The sequence below is a fragment of the Dipodomys spectabilis genome, unplaced genomic scaffold, assembly GCF_019054845.1.
Source record: "Dipodomys spectabilis isolate Male_0828 unplaced genomic scaffold, ASM1905484v1 ptg000242l, whole genome shotgun sequence".
Classification (NCBI taxonomy): domain Eukaryota; kingdom Metazoa; phylum Chordata; class Mammalia; order Rodentia; family Heteromyidae; genus Dipodomys; species Dipodomys spectabilis.
The window spans coordinates 6,473,243-6,498,562 of record NW_024870919.1 but is presented as its reverse complement, the minus strand read 5'-3'; the positions used below and the strand labels follow the sequence as shown (position 1 = coordinate 6,498,562).

General features: G+C 38.9%; 1 pseudogene; it reads right to left on the bottom strand.

Annotated features, from left to right (window-relative positions):
* Positions 1–11,625: 11,625 nt before the first annotated feature.
* The window catches only part of LOC122124717, a 184,956-nt pseudogene continuing 171,261 nt past the window's right edge, over positions 11,626–25,320 (bottom strand).

Genomic DNA, 25,320 nt, shown 5'->3' with positions numbered 1-25,320 from the left:
TACCCTGCTCCAGGGGCAGGGAGGGATACAAGTTTGATTTAGATGGGAAGTCTTTAAACTTGGGGAGGGGCATCCTCTAGCCCCTTTAACTCAAGGAGGAACCCCCCCTGCTGTGAGGCCCAGGCAGCCTCATGGCAGGGCTACCCAGTTCCATTGGACCGTCCCCCTGGTGGACGGACTCCGCCTTAAAATGAGTATTCTCATAGGCAGAAAGAGGTTTCACTGCTTAATTGACCCTGGGGCAGACCGAACCATACTCAGGGAGGAGGAAGTGCGCCTGGACTGGAAGTTTGCACCTGGGCCCCCGATATTGGGGGTAGGGGGCAACTCCCAGACCAAAGAGACGGTTGCCCTTATGACATGGACTAGCCCAGATGGAGAACAGGGAAAGATACGCCCTTTAGTGGCAAAGAACCTCACTGCCAATTTACTAGGGCAAGATATGCTAAGACAAATGGATGCCGTGGTCACTACAGACCATCGAGCATCCTATGATGATATCCTGGATGGGGAAGAAGCACAAAGGCTTAAACAGGATCTAGAGGGAGTTAAGGAAGGGGATTTTTTTAACTTTCATAATTACAGAGAAGCACATAGGGGACCCGCTCGGGTGCACCTCCAATCCTAAAGGCCACTGCCCCCCCACCCAGTGCCTCCCATTAGGTGGAAGCCAGGAAGCCAAATCTGGGTGGAGCAGTGGCCATTGACCAAACATAAACTTGAAGCCCTCCACCTTCTGGTGGAGGAACAGATAAGCCTCGGGCATATCCGCCCTTCTATAAGTCCTTGGAGCACACCCGTATTTGTTATTCCAAAAGCCTCTGGGGCTTGGCAAATGCTCCAAGACCTAAATGAAAGGATGGAGCTAGTAGGAACGCCCCTAAAAGGCATGCCCTAGACTCCTGCTATACCTTCAGAATATACTTTGGTTGTGATTGATATTAAAGATTGTTTTTTTTCTATTCCTCTGCATCCAGATGACTGCGAGAAGTTTGCTTTCTCTATATCTTCTCTTAATTTTTCCCAGCCTGATCGGAGATTTGAATGGACAGTGTTGCCATAGGGTATGGCCAATAGCCCAGCCTTCTGCCAACAATACTTGGCCACACTTTTAGGGCCTGTGCTGGGTTCAGATACCTCCCTTGTCTATGCCTACATGGATGATATGATTCTGGGGCACTGAGACCCAAGCTGCCTGGAGGGCCTTCTGGCCCAGGTTCTCACCATATTAAAAAAGGGGGGTTTTACCATAGCCCTTAATAAAATTCAAAAGGTAGCTCCTTTTAAGGTGCTCGGGACCCACCTTACCTTGACTCAGGCCAGCCCCCTTAAGCCTTTGCTGGATATTCCAGCCTCTCTAACCTTAACCCAACTTCAGAGTCTTTTAGGGGAAATCAATTGGCTGTTGCCATGGGTTTCTGTCCCTAAAGATTGTCTTGTGCCCTTATTTGCCCTGCTAAAAGACAAGACACCACAAGAAGTTATTACAATATAAGGAAATGCTGGCCGTAATTATGGCCCTTCAGGACATTCAAAAACCCTTTAATTTGTATTCTGATAGCCTATAAAACAAAAAAGGGGGAGTTAGCCCCCATATACAGTTACAGATAGCTTTGTTTACCATTAACATTTTAAATTTTTCAAAAGGGGCAACTGAATCCAGGTTTCAGAAGCACTGGGGACAACTAAACCCTAAGCGAAAGTGAAAGTCAGGTGGAAGCACCCCCTGACACAACAATGGAGAGGACCTGACCCCCTAGTTACTATGGGCAGGGGATTTGGATGTGTTTTCCCCATAGGGGAGTCCGCTCCCATTTGGATCCCTGCCAGGAACCTTAAATTTTTACCCATTTCCTCTATACAGGAGGATGCCCAAGAATAAGCTAACCAACAAGGAAAAAAAAAGGCCATGGCTGAGGCTTGTGTTTTAAAGACAAAAGCCAGAAAGACAATTATTAACCATCTCCAAGGGCAACCAGCCCTTGAGAAGCTCTTGTGTTCTCTAACAATTGCAGATGGCTATACTCCAGCTGTTGGCTGTCCTGACTCTCCCAATCCTGTGAATGTCCCTATGGAACCTGCATCAACCTCAACAGGTGACCTGGGCAGTGATCAACACTGGCAATGAAGAAATCGTCAGGAGCACCACAAGAGAAGCTGTCCCTTTGACCTGGTGGCCTGACCTTCATTTTGATCACCACCCTATGGACTGTTTTAATATTTTTGTAGGAGTTAATTATTTTAATGTTACCTGCTTTAATTGTTCTTTTACTAATTGCTTGTATAGCAGCATTGAATCCATACTTATTGTTAAACAACCACCTTTTGTTATGCTTCCAGCTTAGATCTTGTCCAACCCCACAGACAAATAGCTGGATTAGAACAATCCCCACCTCTGGATTCTGAAGTGGCAAAGACTCTTATGCCATCCTTCACTAAGGTTAAAGGACTAGTAGTGACATTTCCTGGCCTGGTAATGCTTTTGCTGATGGTTTTTTCTATGCCTTCCTTGCATTATATGTGCACTGCAAAACTCTTATGAGCTTAGCCAGCCAGTTACCAAACTCCAAATGAATGAATTTCCCCCTCCCCCCACCGAGAGGAATCGCAGCCAGAGATGGGTAAGAGGGGGTGTCAGTCTGACCAACCTCTAAGACAGGGCCTTCAGCTTTGCTCTGAAGAAGTTCCCGATGACGGGTAAGGCAGACATGATGATCCACCCATCCTAAGACAGGCGGGTTCACTTCTTTAAACAAAGACGGGGGGGGGGGGGATGATGTTGGGAGCCATTGGGAGCTGACAGTAAAGCTCAAAGGTCATCTTGACCCCTGTGCTAGCTTAAAGGCACGTACTAGGAACTGGCTTACTTAAAAGATACCAGGTGCCCAGGAATTAATTGAACTGCTTTGGACATTTCTAACTGTGGTGGGACTGATGTTTATTACTGTGCTAGGTGGGTCTGCCATTAAAACAAAAAAAAAGGGGGGGAATCTGGAGCACATGGGCAGCCAAGATGGCGCTGGGAGAGAGTAGAGTGGGCAGAGCCCAATTGATCTGCCAATCAGTGCCTAACCAGCCCGTGAAGGCTCAGGTGAATGATAGGGTGTGACCTTGACAGTGATTGGTTCCTCTTCCTCCCTTACCATTCCACCCACCCTTTTTGACTTTAAAAGGGGCTGCTCTCTGTTAATAAATGAGTTTTTCTACCTGCTGGAAAAAAAAAAAAAGAAGAAAGTGAAACTAATTTTAATAATATATTTCATGAATTGAAAAATTGAGAAGCATTAAAATTTAAACAAATAATATATCATTATTGTTTCATTTCTGTGAATTAATGTAATATTTCAAAGTGTATCCTACACTTAGCGCTCATCTTAACATCAAATAATAAATTATTGCACATGACTCTTTGTATTAGATGGGAGGGTTCAGCACTATGGTAAAATTCACACCACATAGTACACGAGGGTATGACTCCTCTCATATCACTTAAGTTATAGAAATTTGATTTCTACTTGCATGTTAAATTCCTGTCTAGGTGACATTGATAAAATTATATACAATTATATAAATGAGGAGTATTTCAGATGATAGTTAAAAGTCACATTAATTAATTAATTTTTTTATTATTTTGAACCAAATAAATATTTATAGGGAGACTGAATTTCTGAGTAGATGATGGTGTGTGTGTGCCAGAGTATACATTGTTTCTACAATTTGTTTAATTTTTCGTAAGGGGTTAAATGTATAATATTGGATATATAAAAGTAAACTGAATGTTTATTCCATTAGTATTTTGCCACTTGTCTAATCCCAATATAAATTATCCATGTGTTTGAAGTAATGAAATTAACAACAGATATAAGCCAGGTGAATCAGTCTGTAGTAGACAAGTATTTTCCCCTTTATTTTGATAGTTAGTCCTCTTTTACACGACGGAATATTCTTGGGAAAAGGTGCTCCAGGCTGACCACGACTGCAGAATATTATGGTTTGATCTATCAAAAGAGAAGGAAGAAAGGGGAACCTTCCTTCAAAAAGTATGCTCCAAGGGATATGATCTGTTCTATGGTGGTGTCTTGGAAATGAACATCTTTCACAGTCAACCTTGAAAAGCCACCTTGATAGATCATTTCTGTAAGTGGTTACACAGGATCATTTATGTCTTTGCAAGGAAGCCAGATTGCCTCATTTTGTGACAATTAAAACAGCAATTTAGTCAGCTATTCTTTGTACCCTTAGGAGAAAAACCCCTTGACTCTAAGCCAGGGAATCACTGGGGCCAAGAGAAGCTATTACATTGAATAGTAATCCTAGATCTCTTAAAAACAAAAACTAAAACTAAAACCAAAAAAAACAACAACAAACCCACAAAACAAAACAAAACAACAACAACAACAAAATTCCAGTAAGCACAGCCAGGCAGTGCTTCCATCACAGCGTACATGAAGTCAAGCAAAAAACAGAAGCTCAGAGTCATGTAGCAGATAACTAAATAATTTTATGAGGCAGACTGAAATGAGACTCGAGAGAGTCTGAAAGACTAATCAGAGAGACTAAAATTGGACACTCATTGATTAAAAATAGAATTCCTTGTAGAACAAGTAAATCATAAAAAGCGTGTGTATGTGAGAACAAGACAACAGACCAAATTCCAGAAATGCACATTTTCTTAGAGGTCAGCTTAATGAATTATCAATGGAAATCTTTGAATTCTTAAATATTTGACCATTTGTGAGTAAAGGCCAATTGCTGAAGAGAAAGAAAATGTCATCACTCTGTTAGGAGGTCCAATATCAAATTAGGAATAATCAAGTACATATTTGTAATAAAAAGAGAAAAATATCTTTCCAAATGAGGGTTTCATTTGTTTTAATGTAACAGTTCTTGATTTATGTGATAGCCATTACCATACAATTGATCCAGTCTCATAGCTGAATTGATATTGACTGCAGTATTCTCACATGAAGGTAAAGAGAAAATTTACAAATGTCTGATGAAATAAGTTGAGAGTGAAGTGTTCTAATAGTGATATCTGAGGTTTAGACAAAGGTGAACAGGTGGATTTTATTTTCTAAAAATCCCCCATTTTTAGCCTGGTGCCAGTGGATCCCAGCTGTAATCATAGCTACTGAGGAAGCTGAAATCTGAGGATTGTGGTTCAAAGCCAGCATTGGCAGGAAAGTCCCTGAGACTCTTATCTCCATTTTACTACAAGAAAACCAGAAGTGGCACTGTGGCTCAAAAAGTAGAGCACTCACCTTGTGTTGAAGAGCTCAGGGACAGTGCCCAAGCCCAGACTTCAAGCTCCTCAACAAAAAATAACAACAAAAAAAAATCTCCCTTTTCTTGGACTGCCTACAACTTTTCCTGATATTCAACAAAGAGGCCATTTTATCACCCACTACATTTAAGTCCTATCCTAGCTACTGTAATACAATGAATTGGTACCTTATATCAAAAGATTCATCTTTGCAAAAACAAATAATAGCAGTGGTAATTTTTTTCCAGTCCTTAACTTTGGGCCTGGGGCCTGAACATGGTTATGCTGGTAGCTTTAATGTGAGCTTGTTTGTTATTTATTGGATTACTGCCCATGAAGGGAATTACTGGGTCATACGTGAGATCTATATTTAGTCTTTTGAAGAAACTTCATACTGCATTCCAGAGTGGTTTAACAAGTTTAATTTCCCACCATCAACGTAATAGAGTTCCCATTTGGCTACATCCACGCCAGCTTAGGCTATTGTTAGTTTTCTTGATAATAGCCATTCTAACTGGGATGAGGTAGAATTATAGTTCTCTTTCTTTGGTGAGTTCCTCTCTGATTTGGGAATGAGTCTAATTCTAGCTTCATAGAATGTTTAATAATTCCATTTACCTTTCTATTCCATTGAAGACTTAGATCTGTGTATTGTAAGTTCTTTGCAGGCCTTAATTTCATGGTTCATTCATTGAGTCCTAGATTTTTCCGATATGGGAAGTAGTTTATTGACATTTCATTTTCATTAATTTTTGTGTGTTACTTCTTGGTTCAGATCGAGTACAAGAAAGCATTAATTTCTCTAGGATTCTCCAGGTGATTGGCATAAGGTTTGCAAATACCCTCTTATAACGTTCTCAATTTTGCTTATTTCTGTTGTGATATCTCATTTTTGTCTCTAATTTTCTCTATTTGGGTGAGTTCTCTTATTCTATTTTGGATTTTATATTATGAAGGTGATATACAGAGGGGTGGGTTACATTTACATAAGTAATGAGTACATTTTTAAGTGTTATCTTTCCTTATTTTCCTTATTTTCTCCTGCTTCCTCCAACCCCGACAACCCACTCCCCCAAAGTTGTAAAGTTCATTTCTAACATAGTGTCTAGTGTATAGCACTGTTGCTTTGGTTAAACTTTTTCCCGCCATTTCTGTGATTTTCCTTCCCTTCCCCAAATCATATTAACTTATGTATAAGAGAAAGGATACAGAAATCAAAAACAGTGAATACCAAAGGGTAAAACTATATATACATAACTAAAAACAGTTCACTATACAATCATCTTGTATCCATTTTTGGAACTCATTTCTATAAGCATCATTTTATATGGTGATATGCATATAGCTATTAGAGTTATTGTGATCTTTCCTAAGAATATCCTAAACACATTCTAGTTTTTCCAAATGAGTAAAAACATGTACTCTTATGTTTCTTTTGGGCTGGCTTGTTAAACTTAACATGTTTTTAAGTCTTTCCATTAATTAACAAATTGGGCAATGTCATTCATTCTGATGAAAGCATAGAGTTTTTTCGTGAATATATACAAAATTTTCTTGATCCATCATTGCTGCGTCATAGGTGAGCACTATTGCGGAATCTCTGTACTTCTTCACAGATTATTTGAACAAGTTTAAATTTCCACCAATAGTGTACTAATGTTCCATTTTGGCCACCTCCCCACAAGCCCAGCATCTGTTATTATTAGTTTTCTTCATAATGGTCATTCTAACTGGCGTGGGGTGGAATCTCAACGTTACCTTGATTTGCATTTTTATGGCCAGAAATGTTGCATATTCATTCATGTGTCTATTGGCCTTCATATTTCTTCTTCAATTAGTTTCCTCTTTAAATCTTTATCCCTCTTATTAACAGGGCTGTTGTTTCTGTGAGGATTTGTTTTTTTTGCGGGGGGGTTAACTTTTGGGGCTTTAAATGTATTTGAGTACCATTACCTGTTGCAGAGCAAGTAAAGATCTTTATCTGCTGGCTTTCTATTTATCTATCTATATAATTTCTCTTCTTATATTTGGTAAGGGACTCTCAAGTCTGTTAAGTTATTGAAAGATACAATTCTGTTTTGTTGATTCTTTTTAAGTTTTATTTTGTCTCTAGTTATTTTTGCCTTAATTTTTTATTTGTTTCTGTCTACTGCTTTGGGTTTTGTATTGTTCCTGTTTTCAAGGAGCTTGTGGTACATAATGAAATATTCATTTGAGATATCCCTAATTGCTTGATGTAGGCACTCAGAGCTATAAATTTTCCTCTAAGTACTGCATTTACTGTATCCCAGAGGAGCTGGTATTTTGTGACTTCCTTTTTGTTAAATTCCCCAAAATTCCAGATTTCTATTCTAATCTCTTCAGCGTCTGACTGGTCATTCAGCAACGTGTGGTTGTCTTCATGGGTTTGAGAATTTTTTTGCTTAAGTTATGTAATTCTAAGTTTAATGTGTTGTGGTCTGACAAGATATGAGAATTCAAATAATTTTTCTTTCAATTTGGACAGAATTTATGTGTGAAATAAGATATGTTCTATTTTGGAGAATCTTCCATGAACTGCTATCAAAAATGTATATTCTGATATATATTCTGTAGATGTTTGTTAGGGCTAGGTTGTCAATGTAATTCTTTAGGTCTTCAGTTTGTTGGTTGAGTTTTTCCTGGATAGGCCATCCATGGATGACAATGATGTGGTGAGATTTGTTTTCAGGTTAAGTAGTATTTGTTTGATGAAGTGGGGTGCTCCAGGATTCAGGGCTAATGGAATTGCATTTATTAATATGTAATGTCTATTCCTACTAATTTCAATTTGAATTTTATTTTATCTTATGTTAGCAATTCGACTGTGGTCTGTTTATGGTGTCCATTTGCTTGAAAATTTTACTTCCAATCTTTCAGTTTGAGTATGGGTTTGTTTATGTTAATAAAATGTGTCTCTTGTAGGAAGTAGATGGATGTGTCTTGCTTTTTAATGCTGCTATCTAATCTATGTCTTCTATTTGGAAATTGAAGTCCAGTGATATTGAGAGGTAAGACTGTGAAATATCTGATAAGTCCTGCTATGTTATACACCTGCTCTTAACAGCTATGCCTCATCTACTCTTAATATATTTACCTTATTCTTTGGTAGGGAGCATTGTATATAACCAGTTACTGTTCTTGATCTTCTCTATGTAAGATATATTTAATTAACTTCTATACTGCTGATTTGGTGAAGATATATTTTTTTCAAATTTTCTTCATCATGAAATATTTTTATATATCCTTTAAACATAAAGGAGATTTTTGCTTGGTAGCAAGTTCACGTTTGGTAGTTGTTTGCCTTTATGTTTGACATGTATCATGCCAAGCTCTGTTTTTACCATATCAGCTAAGAAATCTATATTTATTATGACTGTATATCCTTTATAAATAATCAATCTTTTCACTATGGCAGGTTTAAAAATGCTTTTCTTGATCTTTAATGATCTTCTAATGGATTATGATGTGGTGGTGGGCTGTTCTGTTCTGGAATTCTCTGTTTGGTGTTCTAAAAGCTTCTCTTCTCTGAATGAGCTTCTTTGGATGTTTGGCCTGATCTCTGCTAGAATTCTGTAATATGTTTCCCATGCATTTAGTTTCCTGCTCTTCTCCTTCTTGAACCTGTCTCCCCCAAATTTGATCTTCTGAGTCTTCAAGTTCTGGCAAGATCACTTCTTATTTCTTGGATTTGTTCTAAGTGATTATTTCCTGTTTCCTATTAGACCTATTCTGTCTTTGACTCTGGAGATTATCTTCTATGTCATCTATTTGCAGTGGATACTTTCTACTTTGTTTTTGATTTCCCTGTCTTCTAATTGGTCATTTTTCAGAGCTTCTATCTCTTTATTAAAGCTTTGTTTTAGGTCTTGTATGGACTTTCTTTACATCTTTTCTTTGAGTGGAGGGGGTTGGGAGGGTTGATTTTTCATATGTGTCTTCTCTTATATCTTTTTTTTGTGGGGGGGGGGGTCCGGTCATGGGGCCTGAGCTCTGGGCCTAGGCACTGTCCCTCAGCTCTTCAGCTCAAGGCTAGTACTCTACCACTTGAGCCTCAGCGCCACTTCTGGCTTTTTTCTTTTTTGCTTCTGTGGTGCTGAGGAATCGAACCCAGGGCCTCATGTATGCTAGGCAAGCGCTCTACCACTGAGCCACCTTCCTAGCCATTCTCTTATATCTTTTAAGTAGGATCCATTTTTTCCTTGGACTCCCTTGACTTCCAGAATTTATTAAACATTTTGTTTGTAGTCTCCATGAATTATTTTACTAATCTTTGGTTGGTCTCATCTTGTTCACAAATTTCCTTGTAGAGGTTTTGTATCTTTTCATTAATCACATTGTTTAGCAGTATTTGTAATGTATTTTGAAAACTATCTTCTATGTTCTTGATTGGGTATTCTAGTGCCTGGTTATTTACTGTGAATTATACTACCTTGACATCACTTTTCTTGTATTTTTGTGAATCGTTCTCATCCATTTGGAGGATTTATTTTAAGGGATCTACGATATTAATAGGTGATTCTCTATGTTCTTGGTTGATTTGCAAGATGTTGATTTGATATTGTGTTGTGATTTGTTTTTCTGGAATTAGGTTTTTGTCTAGACCATTAAGTGTAGGAATAGAAATCAGTGTGGTGAGAGGTTCTGATGTTAATACTTGTGGTTCCAGTGACAGTTCTGACTGTCAGTGCTATGGTGAATTGTGTCTGTGTTTGGATGGGCTGTCACTGTTCCTACTTTTTTCCCATGTGGCATTTTTATTTCCACACTGCAGCTGTGCTTTTCAATATATTAGCCAACACAGTCACAGCAATCACCTGCCTGCCTGGTCAACTTTTCATAAATTTCTGTTTTCTTGTGAAGACAATATAAAATCTTCTTTTGAATTGTGTATCTATATATAATTATAGCTGACTTGATGTGATCCTCTATAAGTGGAGTACCTGGTAGGACCCTAAATCTCTGTTTCACTAGAGAGAACTAGGGTAGTTTTTTTGTTATTATGCCATTGTTTTTCCTCTTCCTCAGATTTATTTCATATATTGTTGATTTTTTCAGGTAATTTAGGATTGTGATTGTTGTATCAGATTATTTTTGTTTTGCTCTTTGTGTTACTGTGAAATAGTGATTTCAGGCTTGTTTGAAGAGGCAGAAAGAATATGAAATGTATGTTACTACATTGAAAGAAAGAGAGTAGGCATTTTAAACTATTTGCTTCAGGTAAGAATTGTGTTAAAAAATTTTTTTCACATCTTTCTGTCCTCAGAAATTTCAAGTATGTAGCACATGGTATGAGTATGCCTTAAAAGATACCTTATGAATAAAGTTGGTATATAATTGTTGGCTTTGATTTACATTAAATCTAGCATGTCATTCTCTACGTCCATCTAAATTCAAGTGTCTTCAAACGGTCTGTATTTAAATATGTAAGCAACTACCCAGGAGATTTGAGAATTCATCTGAGGGATGCAGTCTAGCCCAGATCCTGCCTAGACCATCCTGCCTCCACTATCGAAACTGGACTCCTGTCTGACTCCATCACACACAGCTGATTTTTGATATAAGACTGCTTTACGTTTACAAATTTAAGACTCTTGTGGAACACTCTCTGTAAACTTTACACAGCCTGACCTGAAAAAGCCAGCTATGTTGTTTTGCTTTTGAAACATATGTAGGCCAGGAAAGCCTCTTGTAAACTTTGTTTTTCAGGTTTCACAGGCATCCAAGCTATGCTGAAACTCTCATCCCATCTATTGAGTTGTGTCATTGCAGTGTTCTGGCAAGTATTTGTTGATCAATTCTTGACAGGGTGCATGTAAGCTATGCTTGTTCCCATTGATCTCCTTGTTGCTTTACTTGGAAATATTAAAGGGTTTTGTGGCAAAGATTGCAGTTCAAACCAGCCCGGCAGAAAATTCCCTCAGATACTCTATCTCCCAGCTAACCAGCAAAGAGCAGTCTGGAAGCTGGCTCAAAAATTAACCATCAAAATACTAAATATGGCCCTCCAAGTCAAAGTTGTAGGACACTAGCCTCGAGCAGAAGTGCTCAGGGAAAATGCTCTGGCTTTGAGTTCAAAGCCCATATCCCAGCCACAAGCACCTAGACCACCGGACAAGGTGGAAAAAAGTAAGAGGAGATGATGTCACATCAGCCACTTTGTGCCTGCCCTCTCAGAATTAACCAGAGCCAGGAGGTCAATAGAAACAAGTTGAGAAGCTTGTCCATCTAATGTCCATATCTGTGTAACTTCTAACTGGACAGGAATTTATATTCTTGCCTTTGTTACCTGCTATTTATAGGAAATGATCAAGCTCTCTCACCAGGCCCTTATCTACTCCAATTCAGGTCTGGCTTCTGACTGGTTTTCGACACATGATCCAAATGGAATTTTTCTGGCTTATGTCCAGGGTGTGTTTTCCTGTATCACTCGTATCTAATCCTGCCACCATGTCAGCCTTTTGGCTGATCTCAGCATTTTCAACTTTCTCTATAACAGGATAACAGCCCTCACTTAGACCTGGGACCAAGTCAAGGCCATCCTATTACTGCAGGCAACCAGAGGCTTTGGCTTAGACCCAGCACAGACCTGGACCTGAAGGCCCCGGCCCCAATGACTGCTCAACATTCCCATGCCAGCAGGACTTTGCCAGAAATGACCACAATGACCTCCACCTTTTATACTCCAGGGTTTAAAACCATTGGAATCTGCTTTGTTCTCATAACTTAATGATACTTCACTCTCAGCCCAATTCTTTTTATGTTTCCAAAGATCCTATATGAAGAATAGCCTCTCCCGTCTTTGCCCTATCATTTTATGTATCTAAAGATGGAATATGAGGGATTGACCCCCATCCTATTGTCCTAGGCCAATACAGATTCCAGGCAAAATTCCAGGTATGTTTGAATTCCTTTGAAGTGAAGGCAGGGCAATCCACATAGGCCTAGCTGTAAATATTCCATTGTGGGCCCAACTGAAAAGCCCCCACCTTTTTGACGTAGGGGTTTTTCAATAACCTCTCCTTGCTCAGACCTCCTATAAAAACAAAAATCCTGTCCCAGATCCCTCACACAACCTTCAAACCCTTTGGAATGGCTATGCCTCTCGCTGTTCCTTAATAAACAATCATCTCCCATTGATTATTGAGTCTGTCCTATACCTTTTCCATTTTCCTAATAAGGACAGTCTGTATTCTATGATCCTGCAGAGAGAAAATTAGGTAAACATTCTTTTATAGCCTTCTGAATAATTCTGATTCTGCCCACATCAGTTATCTATCCAGACCTGTGCCCGAGTGAGAGGATTTTAAAAGAATTAAGTGATTTAAAATTTAAACTTAAATGTAGAATAAAATTAGTTCCAATGCATTACATTAAAATATTTATAAACACCTGAGAAACCTAAAGGTGTATAAGATTTTTTTATTGAAAGTGAAGGGATAGTGGCATTTGGTTCTCTATATTTTAAGCAATTTGCAAAAAGGATTGGCAAAATAAGATTTACATTTGCAACAGGCTTGACACATTAAATTTTGCATATTGAAAGGAGCACAAGCCTCAGTAATATGTCAAAGCTATCCTTTTATTTATTTCTAAAGATTTATGCTTCTGCTCTCTTAATATTAAAACTTAAAAAATTAATTTTTAGCTAGTTGTGCAAAGGAGTTTCGCTTCATCATGTCAGTGTTGAATAGAGTATATGTGCATTTCAATACATCCGGATCATTGTCAAACTTTCTATTTTTCTTCCTTCCCTTACACCAACCCCATCTATTCCTTCAGGTTTCCTACTTATATTCTCACATGTGTATGATTGTATTAGTCCACCATTTCCCTCTCCATTCTTATGCCCTACTCCCCTTAAGCCCAACTCTCCCTTTTATGTCGTTTGAACTTCATGGTATTTTGTTAAATATCTCTGACTTTGGGATTTGGCTTTGGGATTGCCACATCCTCACTTCCATGTTTGGCCTACATAAATGAGGAATTTTCTCCACATTACTAATATCTGAATGGCTGAAATAGGTCTCCTTTACTATTCACCTTCAGTCCTAAATTCAGAATTGGAGCTTTTATCCTTCCCTACGCACTGAAGATGGAAGGAAAATAATTTCCATGCTCTTCGCATTGTGCTATCCATCATGAAAATCCATTGCTTATCACTTCAGCAATCTAAATTTAAAGTCATGTTTTCTGCATCATATTCACACAGTTTAAGTGAATATCGAGGGTAATTAACCTAGTATTGAAAGTTTAGGAACGGTCTTCAATTTCTGATGATAGACAATTGAGTAAGTTTGATTATACAGATTCCACTATGTAGTGAGTCCTGTAGTCTTTTACATTTTCAAATAAATTTAGAGTTAGTTTTTATTAATAATTACAATGGTTTTATTTCAGTATTTGAAACGCTGTCCCAATTATTTTACAACTTTCACATTAAGCTAGACTGATCTTCCCTCCCCCCCACTTTCCCCACTACTTCATGTTAAGTCTCCTTGGGCTTTATTATTTGAGAGGCCAAAGGAAGAAAAAACAGAGAGGTGATCATTACTCAGATATCTCCTTCCTCTTCTGTTTCTGCTATTCTTGCTGAGAGGAAGACTGGAGCAGGGCACAAGAGTGATGCTTGACTTCACCATACAAAGGAGCATTCCTGGCATGTCAATTATTGTTTCTCAGAATCACTAAAACTGCTTACTCTTGCCTTATCTGTAACAATCTAACTGTGGTGCCCTTGGTGCAGGAGGAAGCACACTAACAGGATATTACCTATAAACCGGTATTTTATATCTCAACTTACAACTATCATAAATATAAATCTTTGGCTACATACATGCAAAGGCACTGATTGTCCAACAGTACCTTAGTGAGGAATACACAATTCTACTCATCTCTCCACTCCTCTCGTCTCCTCCTTTTCCCTTTCCTCACTTACCCTTCCCTACCCTTCTCTCTTTGTGTCTCACTCCTCCATATTCATCTTTACTTGCTCTCTTTTCTCTTCTAGTAGCAAGTAATATGGCTTATCAGACAACACATAAATAATTGAATTTTTTTCTCTTTTTTTGTGATTATTTACTCTTGAGAAGTTAGTTCTACAATAGAACCAGTGGCTTACACCTACCTACTGGGTAGCTTCAAATTTGACAATTGATATTCAAAGTTATTCCAAATAAATAAATCTAAGGGATTCTTTCTTTCACTTTTGGTAAAAGGAAGAAGTGAAGGTGTATAGGTGATATAGTCCAAACATTGAGAATTAAAGCCCAGAGCTCAAGGCCAGGAGTTCAAACCCCATTACCAGCTCAATAAAAAAAAAAAAAATCATTCGTCTTTGAATGGGGATATTTGTCCAAAAATTCATACCCAGGACAATTTTCAATGTCAAAGACTCTTTCACAGGCTCTTTCACATCTTAAACGGATTCCTCTGCTTGATTCACCTTATAAAAAATAGGAGCCATACTTCACATTAAAAGAGTGAGTGAAGTTTCAGAGGAAGAGGGTGGAGGAGAAGCTGGAGGCTAAACAAGCTCTCCCATAGAAAGCAGTTTTAGTGTTCCAGTGAACAGTCCTAGGCTAAAGAATCACACCAAGTGTGCCATCACAGTACAGAAAATTTGGCAAAAGAGGGAAAATCCAGGCAAGGGGACAGATCTGAGCAGTTGCCAGTAGCCACAGCTGCAGCAGCAGTGGCAGCATTGGCAGCAGAGGGGGCCAAAGCTTCCAAACCTATGAAGAGAGTCCAGTACAAAGGCAGCAGATGTGGCGGGCGAGCGATTCTACACTACACCAGCAAGAACAGACAAGGAGTAGATATCTTCATCCTGCAGATCACAGACAAGAGACGGCCCAGGAACCAAGACTCTGGCATGATAGAACCCTGACATCCACTGTCCTTCTCAGGGATCAGAGGAGGAAAGGCCACCCCTCACCCCCAACACCGGAGATCTCCATCTTTGATACTGACAAAGGCCTGGCTGAGCAAACTAGCTCCAACTAAGGCCTCAAGAGTCATTTAGCAGGTCATAAGAACCTGACCTGACCTGGAAGGCTCAGCTCCACCCACGTGAAAGTCACCCTGCCCAGGCAGAAATAGCTCTGCCCACAGAGGAGTGACTTTCTACACTTAGAAGAGCCAGAGGCTAACACTCCCTACAGCAGCCTGGAAAAACTGTTGAAACTCAGTAAACATAAAGAATGGCTCCAGACTGCGCTCTGTGAGAGTCTCAGGAGCTAGCCCCTCAGGGATAAGCCACTGTAAGCTGAAAGGCCTCAACCCTACCCAGAACCTAGCCTCATCACAGCATCTCCAAACTAGAGGAAAGAGCCATCTCCCTCTTTTGTGACTCTAAGTAGATATCCCTCCCACTGAACTAGCCTGGGAAGAGGATCCCAAAATTGTGGGTAATATAGAGCATTTTTCTGCCTGCTCAAACAAATTCACTTAAGAAACCAATCAAGCCACAGGAAAACCAAACACCAAAAGCAGAACAGAGACTCCACCACGAGACTGGTTATGGATACAGGGGAGATACATAATCTTTCCATCCCCCCACCAAAAAAAGCCAAAATTCAAAGAACTCTTTTTATAAGCTTTTTTAAATTTTTATATTTAAATAATTGTTTCCTATTAACTTTTTTTCCTCTCATAATTTTTATTTTAGCTGTATATGTGTGTGTCTGCTTTTAAAATAATCTCCTTGGAACTTTTGGTCCTATTTTGTAATACTTTTCATTTTTTCCCTTTCTTTCTACTTTGTTGGTTGTTTTTCCAGCTGTGATGACTTCAACATATGTGTGCATTTTATTTCAAATTTTTGTGTCTATATTTTATTTCATATAACACAAAGTACAAAAAGACTCAGTGATTTAGAAATTTCCAAATAGAATTCTAAGATAGACACTCGAAATTTTGTTACAACTAGGAATGGGCAGGTCTTCTTAGTGGAGGGGATAACAGAATAACAGGGACATTGTTTGACATGATTTGAATTCTTCCTCCTTTTGCCTCACTATTTCCAATAGTATTACTTCAAAGACTTTATTGGAAAGAAAATAATTTTTTTCTGTATGAACTCAAAATTCTGGTTTAATTGGGACACACTACACTTTCATATTTCATGTTAACCCTAAAATCTTCTTTCCTTGATTTAAAATCACAGATATGAATTTATAATGCTAAAATAGCATCTACGAATTTATATGAAATAGTCCAAACTATTTTGACTTCATGCTATATGTAATATAGAGTGTAATAATAATAGTGATTAATATAGTCTGTAATAATGGACTTTGGGGAAATCAATTACAGTGGAATTTTTGAGATAATAAATAACAGTAAAATTATATTTGATTCTCTTTAAAAAACTCACAGTTACATCTAAAAATAACTCATAGTTATAAACTAATGCTGAAAAAGTAAGATTGCTTATTGGAAAAAGCTAGAAATTTCAATAAGTATGTTTTCTTTAATGGACTTGGATCGGTGCTTTAGTGGCTCATGCCTATAATCCTAGCTATTCAGAAGACTGAGATCTGGGGATAGTGGTTCAAAGCCAGCCTGGGCAGAAAAGTCTGTGAGACTCTTATCTACAATAAACCAACTGAAAACTAGAAACCGCACTGTGGCTCAAGTGGTAGAGTGGTAGCCTTGAGCTAAATAGCTGAGGGACAGTGTGCAGGCCCAGAGATTCAACCCCACAACCGACAAAAAAGAAATCTGACATGGATTTTTATAATTTAATGATTTTTTAATTGTGAAAATGTGTACAGAGGGGTTTCAATTACATGAGCAGTGTAATGAGTACATTTCTTATCAAGTATTATGCCTCCTCCTTTTTTTTCCTCTAATCATTCCTTCCCATCTCTCCCCCACTCCCACCTCCTGGTCCCCCCTCCGTCCCAAAGTTGTAAAGTTCGTTTTTGATATAAGCTCTTATATATCTCATTGTTGCAATGGGTCCACCAGTTTCTCTATTTGAACAATTTATTTTTCCCTTCCCCTCCCCAAATTGTAGCAACACCAAAAGAGTGCTTATACCATAGGGAAGGGACATAAAAAGCGACAAAGAAATCATAATGTAAGTATGCTAGAAAAAAATAGCAAGGAAGAAAAACCATTTGAGTCCTTATCTTGGGTTTCATTTCACCTAATATCAACTTATCTGACCCTTTCTACTTGCATCAGACATATACTAGCAATTGCAAATAAGGGAAACCATGGACCTCTGTTTCTTTGGGCCTGGCTTACTTCACTTAATATAATTTTTTCCAAGCCTTTCCATTTCCTAACAAATGGGGAAATGTCATTCTTTCTAATGGAGGCATAGAATTCCATTGTGTATATATACCACATCTTCTTGATCCATTCATCTACTGAGGGGCATCTGGGTTGGTTCCATGTCTTAGCTATGGTAAATAATGCTGCAATAAACATAGTTGTGCTGGTAGCTTTAGTGTGGCCTTGTTTGTGATCATTTGGGTAAATGCCCAAAAGTGGGATTGCTGGGTCATTGGGGAGCTCTATGTGGAGTCTTTTGAGGAACCTCCATACTGCTTTCCAAAGTGGTTGAACAAGTTTACATTCCCACCAACAATGAAGTAAGGTTCCTTTCTGTCCACATCCCCTCCAGCATCTGTTGTTGTTAGAGTTCTTGATTTTTGCCGTTCTAACTGGAGTGAGGTGATATCTCAATGTTGTTTTGATTTGCATTTCTTTTATGGCTAGGGATGTTGAACATTTCTTCATGTGTCTATTGGCCATCCTTCTTTCTTCTTCAGAGAAGCTTCTCTTTAAGTCTTTCGCCCACTTACTTATTGGGCAGTTGTTTCTTTGAGGATTTGTTGTTGGGTGGTTTAATTTTTTGAGTTCCAAGTATATTTTAGATATGAGACCCTTGTCCGTTGTATGGCTAGTAAAGATCTTCTCCCAGTCCATGGGCTTTCTATTGATCTTGCTAGCTATGTCATTTGCCCTGCAGAAGCTCTGCAACCTTATACAATCCCATTTGTCCAGCCTTTCTTTGATTTGTTGTGTTTCCGGGTCTCTATTCAGAAAATTTCGGCCTGAGCCAAGGAGACCCAGGGTTTCTCCTATTCCATCCTGTAATGTTTTCAGAGTGTCTGCTTTGAGTTCAAGGTCTTTGATCCATTTGGAGTTGATTCTGGTGCAGGGTGATATATAAGGATCTAGCTTTAGTTTTCTACATGTAGTTAACCAGTTTTGCCAGCACCATTTACTGAAGAGGCTGTCTGTCTTCCATTCTATTGTTTTAGCTCCCTTATCGAAGATTAGATGGCTATAGGTCTGTAGGTTCATTTCTGGGTTTTCAATTCTATTCCATTGGTCCTGAGGTCTGTTCTTATGCCAATACCAAGCTGTTTTGATTACTATGGCTTTATAGTAGAGTTTGAAATTTGGTATTGATATTCCTCCAGCAGTGTTCTTTCCGTTGAGGAGCGTTTTTGCTATTCGGGGTCTTTTATTGTTCCATATGAATTTTTGGATTGCCTCTTCTATTTCCTTGAAGAATGAGGGTGGAATTTTGATAGGTATTGCGTTGAATTTGTAGATAGCCTTGGGAAGTATTGCCATTTTCACGATGATAATCTTTCCAATCCAGGAGCATGGGAGGTTTTGCCATTTTTTAAGTTCTGTGTTGATTTCCTTTTTCAAGATTTTAAAGTTTTCATCATAGAGGTCCTTCACTTCTTTAGTTAAGTTAATTCCTAGGTATTTTATTTTTTGTGGGGCTATTACAAATGGAGTTGCTTTCCTAATTTCAGCCACACTTTTCTCATTGTTGGCATACAGAAAAGCCATTGATTTTTGGGGGTTAATTTTATAACCTGCTACTTTGCCAAAGTTTTGAATCAGCTTGAGTAATTTGGGAGTGGAGTCTATGGGATTCTTTAAATACAAGATCATGTCATCTGCAAAGATGGAGAGTTTTATTTCTTCTTTCCCTATTTTTATCCCCTTTATGTCTGCATCTTGTCTTATTGCTGTAGCTAGGCATTCTAATACTAGATTGAAGAGAAGTGGAGAGAGTGGGCATCCTTGTCTTGTTCCTGAGTTAAGAGGAAATGGCTTTAGTTTTTCACCATTGAGTATAATGCTGGCTGTAGGTTTGTCATATACAGCCTTTATTGTATTGAGGAATGTTCCATGGATTCCTAATTTTTCCAAAACTTTCATCATAAAGGGGTGTTGGATCTTGTCGAATGCTTTTTCTGCGTCTATTGAGATAACCATGTGGTTCTTATTCTTGCTCCTGTTGATGTGATGAATAATATTAATTGATTTGCGCATATTGAACCAGCTTTGCATCCCTGAAATGAATCCTGTTTGATCGTGGTGTATGATTTTTTGGATGAATTGTTGAAGTCGGTTGGCCAAAATTTTGTTGAGAAGTTTTGCATCAATGTTCATCAAAGAAATGGGTCTATAGTTCTCTTTCTTTGATGAGTCCCTGCCTGGTTTTGGGATGAGGGTTATGATGGCTTCATAGAATGTGTTCGGTAGTGAGCTTTCTCTTTCAATTTCATTGAAGAGTTGGAGGAGAATTGGTGTGAGCTCTGCTTTGAAGGCCTTGTAAAATTCCGCTGTGAAACCATCTGGTCCTGGACTTTTCTTAGCTGGGAGGTCTCTTATTGCTGTTTCTATTTCAATGCTTGATATGGGCCTGTTAAGATAGTTTGCCTCATCTTGGTTTAGTTTTGGCATGTCAATATTTGCTAGGAAGAGGTCCATTTCTGTCAAGTTCTCAAACTTATTAGCATAAAGTTTTGAGAAGTATTCCCTTATAATGCTCTGAATCTTGCTTGTTTCCGTGGTGATGTTTCCATTCTCATCTCTGAGTTTATTAATTTGGGTGTGTTCTCTTCTTTTTCTGATAAGATTTGCTAAGGGTCTGTCAATTTTGTTAAGTTTTTCGAAGAACCAACTCTTTGTTTTGTTGATTCTTTCTATAGTTTTTTTGGATTCTAATTCATTTAATTCTGATTTAATTTTGATTATTTCTTTCCGTCTACTGGATTGGGGTTTATCTTGCTGCTCTTTTTCAAGGAGGTTTAGATGTGTCATTAAATTGCGAGTTTCAGATTTCTCCAATTTGTTGATGTAGGAGCTCAGAGCTATAAACTTGCCTCTGAGTACTGCCTTTGCTGTGTCCCAGAGGAGCTGGTAATTTGTGTGTTCATTTTTGTTGAATAGCATGAACATTTGAATTTCCTTTCTAATCTCTTCCATGACCCACTCTTGATTCAGCAGTGTGTTGTTCAGCCTCCATGTGATACTGGACTTTCTTTGGTGGCTTTTGGTGTTGAGTTCTAATTTTATTCCCTTGTGGTCTGAGAGAATGCAAGGTATAACTTCAATGTTTCTGCATTTAGACAAGTTTGCTTTGTGGCCTAAAATGTGGTCTATTTTAGAAAACGTTCCATGTGCTGCTGAGAAAAACGTGTATTCTGATGCTGCTGGGTGAAATGTTCGGTAGATGTCTGTTAAGTCTAGTTGATCTATGCAGCTGTTTAGATCTGCGGTTTCTCTGTTGAGTTTTTGCCGAGTTGATCTATCTAGTGGGGAGAGTGGTGTGTTAAAATCCCCAACAATTAATGTCTTCGGATCTATATGGGATTTGAGGGAAAGTAGTGTTTCTTTGATAAATTTGGGTGCTCCATTGTTTGGCGAATAGATATTTAGAATTGTAGTATCCTCCTGAAGGAGAGATCCTTTAATTAGTATGTAGCGACCTTCTTTATCTCTTTTCACAAATTTTAATTTGAAGTCTATTTTATCTGATATTAGGATTGCAACTCCCGCCTGTTTATGCGGTCCGTTTGCTTGGTAGATTTTGTTCCAGCCTTTAACATTGAAAATGTGTTTGTTTTTACGGGCAAGATGTGACTCCTGCAGGCAGCCGATAGAAGGGTCTTGTTTTTTAATCCAACTAGACAGTCTATGTCGCTTAATTGTAGAGCTCAGTCCGTTAACATTAAGAGATAGGACTGAGAGGTATTTGGGAGTTCCTGCCATGTTATCTAGCTTCTTGGGGGCTGCGAAAACTGGGTTCTTCCTATGGTTCTTGGATTCTCAGTTTGGGTGCAGTTTCTTGGCCTTTATTGCGGTCTTGTTGGTTTTCTATGTGTAGGACATCTTTAAGAATCTTTTGTAGGGCTGGTTTGGTGGAGATGTATTGTTTCAATTTTTCTTTGCTATGGAAGGTTTTTATTTGGCCTTCAGTTATGAAGGAGAGTTTAGCTGGGTACAGTATTCTTGGTTGATAGTTGTTTGTTTTTAGGGCATGGCATACATCATTCCAGGCTCTTCTTGCTTTGATTGTCTCTGCTGAGAAATCTGAGGTGATTCTAATTGGTTTCCCTTTATAAGTGATTACCCTTTTCTCTCTGACAGCTTTAAGGATCTTTTCCTTGTTCTGAGTTGATCCTGTGTGGATTATAATGTGACGGTGGGATGTCCTATTCTGGTCTGGTCTATTTGGGGTTCTAAAGGCTTCTTGTATCTGGACAGGCCTATCTTTTTGCATGTTTGGGAAGTTCTCTGCTAGGATCCTGTTAAACAGATTTCCTAGACCATTAACTTCTGTTTCTAGGTGCTCCTCTACACCCATTATCCTTAGATTATGCCTTCTGATGGTGTCTTCCAGGTGTTGGATAGATCTATCATATTTCTTGGACTTGTCTTGGATGGTTGTATGTTCTTTCTCTATAATATCTAGGCTGTCTTCAATCCCTGAGATTCGATCTTCTGCATGGTCTAACCTGCTGTCAAGACTCTCTACTTTGTTTTTTATCTCTTTTCCTTCTAGTTGGTCAGCTTTGATGGCTTCAATTTCTTTGTTGAAGCTCTGTTTTAGGTCTTGTATGAATTTCTTTACTTCCTTAATTTGGTGTTCAGTGTATGTCCTCAAATCACTTAGTTGATTGGTTATGGTTTCTTTGGGCTCCCATTCCTTCTGTTGGGTTCCATTCAGCATTCCCTTTGTGGTCTCCCTGACTTCCTTCAGCTCTTTGTTAATGGATTCCATGAATGCCTTTAGTGATCTTTGTGTGTTCTCTACCTGGTCTCTCAATTCCTGTATTACTCTTTGATTAGCTTCCTCCCGTTCGTGGGATTCCTGCAGATCTCTTTGAGTGTTCTCAGCCTGCTCACGCCATTCCTCTCTTTCTCTTTGAGTATTCTCAAGTTGTTCACGCAAATCTTGTATCAGTTTTTGAGTAGCTTCCTCACGCTTATGATATTCCTGTATAAACTTCTGGGATGCCTCCTCTCTCTCCCTATCACGCTCATACAGAGTCCTTTGTACGTTGTCAAACTTTTCATTTATCATGTTTGCCAGCAGTGTTTGTAGAGCTGTTTGGGAACTCTCCTCTGGATTATTCATTATCTGTTCTAACCCCTGATTATCAGGATTGGGAATTAAGATACCCGAATTTGCCATTTTTCTTGTGTTTTTCCGGCTTACTCTGCCCATTTGAGATGAAGATAGCACCAGTTTTGTGCTAGAACACTATCTTAAGGCAACCATCAACCAAAGTTTGCATTTGTACAGTCAATAGTCTACAGATACAATCTAGTTCAACAGATACATCTATTCGACATCAAACAACTATATGTTAAAGGGCTTCGAACCGCAGAGAAGAATTTGGAAAACCAGAAATTATTAGGGTTAGGGAGAGATGTGGGTAAAAAATAGGAATAGATTGGTGTGGGGAGGCACAGGGAGAGTTAACTATGTCCTAATCACAATGCAGGAAATAGGTTGGGTAGGATGTAAATAGAGAGAGAGAGAAAAAGAAGAAAGGGAAAGGGGAATGAAAAGAGACCAGGAAATAAAATAGAAACGTAAAAATTAATGTTATTTTAGAGATTAAAAGACCATCTATTTATAGAGGAATATGAATATGTTGAGAGAAAGGGAGGGACATAGAGGAGATGAGAAAAACTTTAAAAAAATGCTTAAAATATTATATAGGTATAAAGAGGTAGTACTGCTATTAATGAATTTAAGTCTCAGAGGTTTTGAATTCAGTAATAAGTTTGTGGATTAAGTGTGTACACAATGGGGGATAGGGTCTACTGGTTAACTACGGGTTTATCTGAGGATGTGCAGGACAAGAGTTAAGTCACATAAAGATGAACAAAGAGGAAAAGATGGAAAGGATAGGAAAGTGAGAAGAAAAGATCAGAAGTTCAGTAGAGCTAGAAAAAAAAAAAAAAGATAATTAAGAATGAAAGAAAAAGAGAAAGAAGACAAGAAAAGAAAAGAAAACACACATTCACGTATTCCTAAAATAAAAATTATAAGAGGAGAAAAAAAAAAAAGTTAATGGAGAACAATTATTTTTTCAGAAGAGGCAAAAATTAAAGATTAATAAAAGTTTTAGAAAAGCAAAAAAAATTTTATATATATATAAGGTAACAAAAAATGAAAAAAGAAACAAGAAAAAGAAAAAAAAGAAAAGAAGAAGAAAAAAAAAGTTCTTTGATTTTTTTTTTTTTGGGGGGGAGGGGTGGGAAGAGTCCTGTATCTCCCTTTTGTCTGTAATCAGAGTCTGGTTGGAGTCTCTGGTCAGCTTGAGGTCCTGTGGCTTGATAGGTTTCTTAAGTCAGTTTGTTGGAACAGGCAGAAAAATGCTCTGCTTTACCCAAGATTTTGAGATCCCCCTCCCAGGTTAGTTTACTGGGAGGGTGATCTGCTTTGAGAATCACAAAAGAGGGGGATGCAGTGATGAGGCTAGGTTCTGGGTAGAGTTGAGGCCTTTCAACCAACAGTAGCTTTTCCCTGGGGCTATTTTGTGAAAAAAACTCACAGCACCCAGCCTGGAGCCATTCTCAGGGTTTCTGTTTTTCAATTGATTGTGGTGGCTGCTAGAGGGCGGGGCAGCCTCTGGCTCTGGTTACCCGGTGAGGAGAGCCACTCCAATGGCTGGCGCCTGAGCTGGGTGACTTTTCCCTGGATGGAACTGAGTCTGTGAGGTCACTTCGCCGTTAAGTTCTTGTGACCTGCTAAATGACTCGTTTTATTCCAAGGCCTGAGCTGGAGCTAGCCGCTCCTCCGAGCTTTGTCAGTATCCAAGATGGAGATCACCGGTGCTGGGGGGGGAGGGGTGGCCTTCCCTCCTCTGCTCCCAGAGAAGGAGTGAGGAAGTGGGGCTTCTACTCACGCGGAGTCTTGGATCCCGGGTCGTCTCTGGTCTGCAAAGTGCAGGATGAAGTTGTCCGCTCCTTGTCGGTTCTTGCTGGTGTTGAGTAGAATCCGCTCGTCCGCTGCGTCTGGCTCCTTCGTCCCGGACTGCGTCTCAGGTATGCCTCCGCGGCGGTGGTCGCCGCTGCAACCCTGCCGCCGCAGCGGCAGCTGCTCAGATGTGTCTGCTTGGCTTCCCCTCTCTTGACTAACTCTCTGTCCTGTGATGGCACACTTGGTGTGATTCTCTGGCTTGGGACTGTTCACTGGAACTCTGAAACTGTTTTCTATGCAAGAGCTTGTTCAGATTCCAGCTTCTCCTCCGCCATCTTCCCGGAACTCTCTCCTCAATTTTATCTTCTAAACTTAGAATCTTGCTGTTGAGTTTACAGAGAAGTAGGTTGTTTCTATGACATCTTTTAAAATTATATACAGATATATGCACTTCACATGTATGATTGATTCTTAGAGTTCATGGCAACAGCAACATTTATCTGGTCATATGCACATACATTTTGAGCCATTGTTATCCTCTCCTAAGAATAGCTTCCCTTCTTCTTGCCATGTGAATGTTTAGAGTGCTGTTAGTTAATCATGTCCAAGAGGAATTATTTGTCTTTTACTATCTATTGGATTAACTTGTAGATTTATGGACATAGTGCAGCTATTTCAAATGAGGAAAACCTTGCAGCATATATTTAACTGGATCTGGCTTATTTCACTTAATATCATTTTTTTCCATTCTTTCCATTTCCTCAGGAATGGGTAATGCCATTCTTTCCAAAGGAAGCCCAGAATTTCATCAATACAACAGAATTGAAGGCCC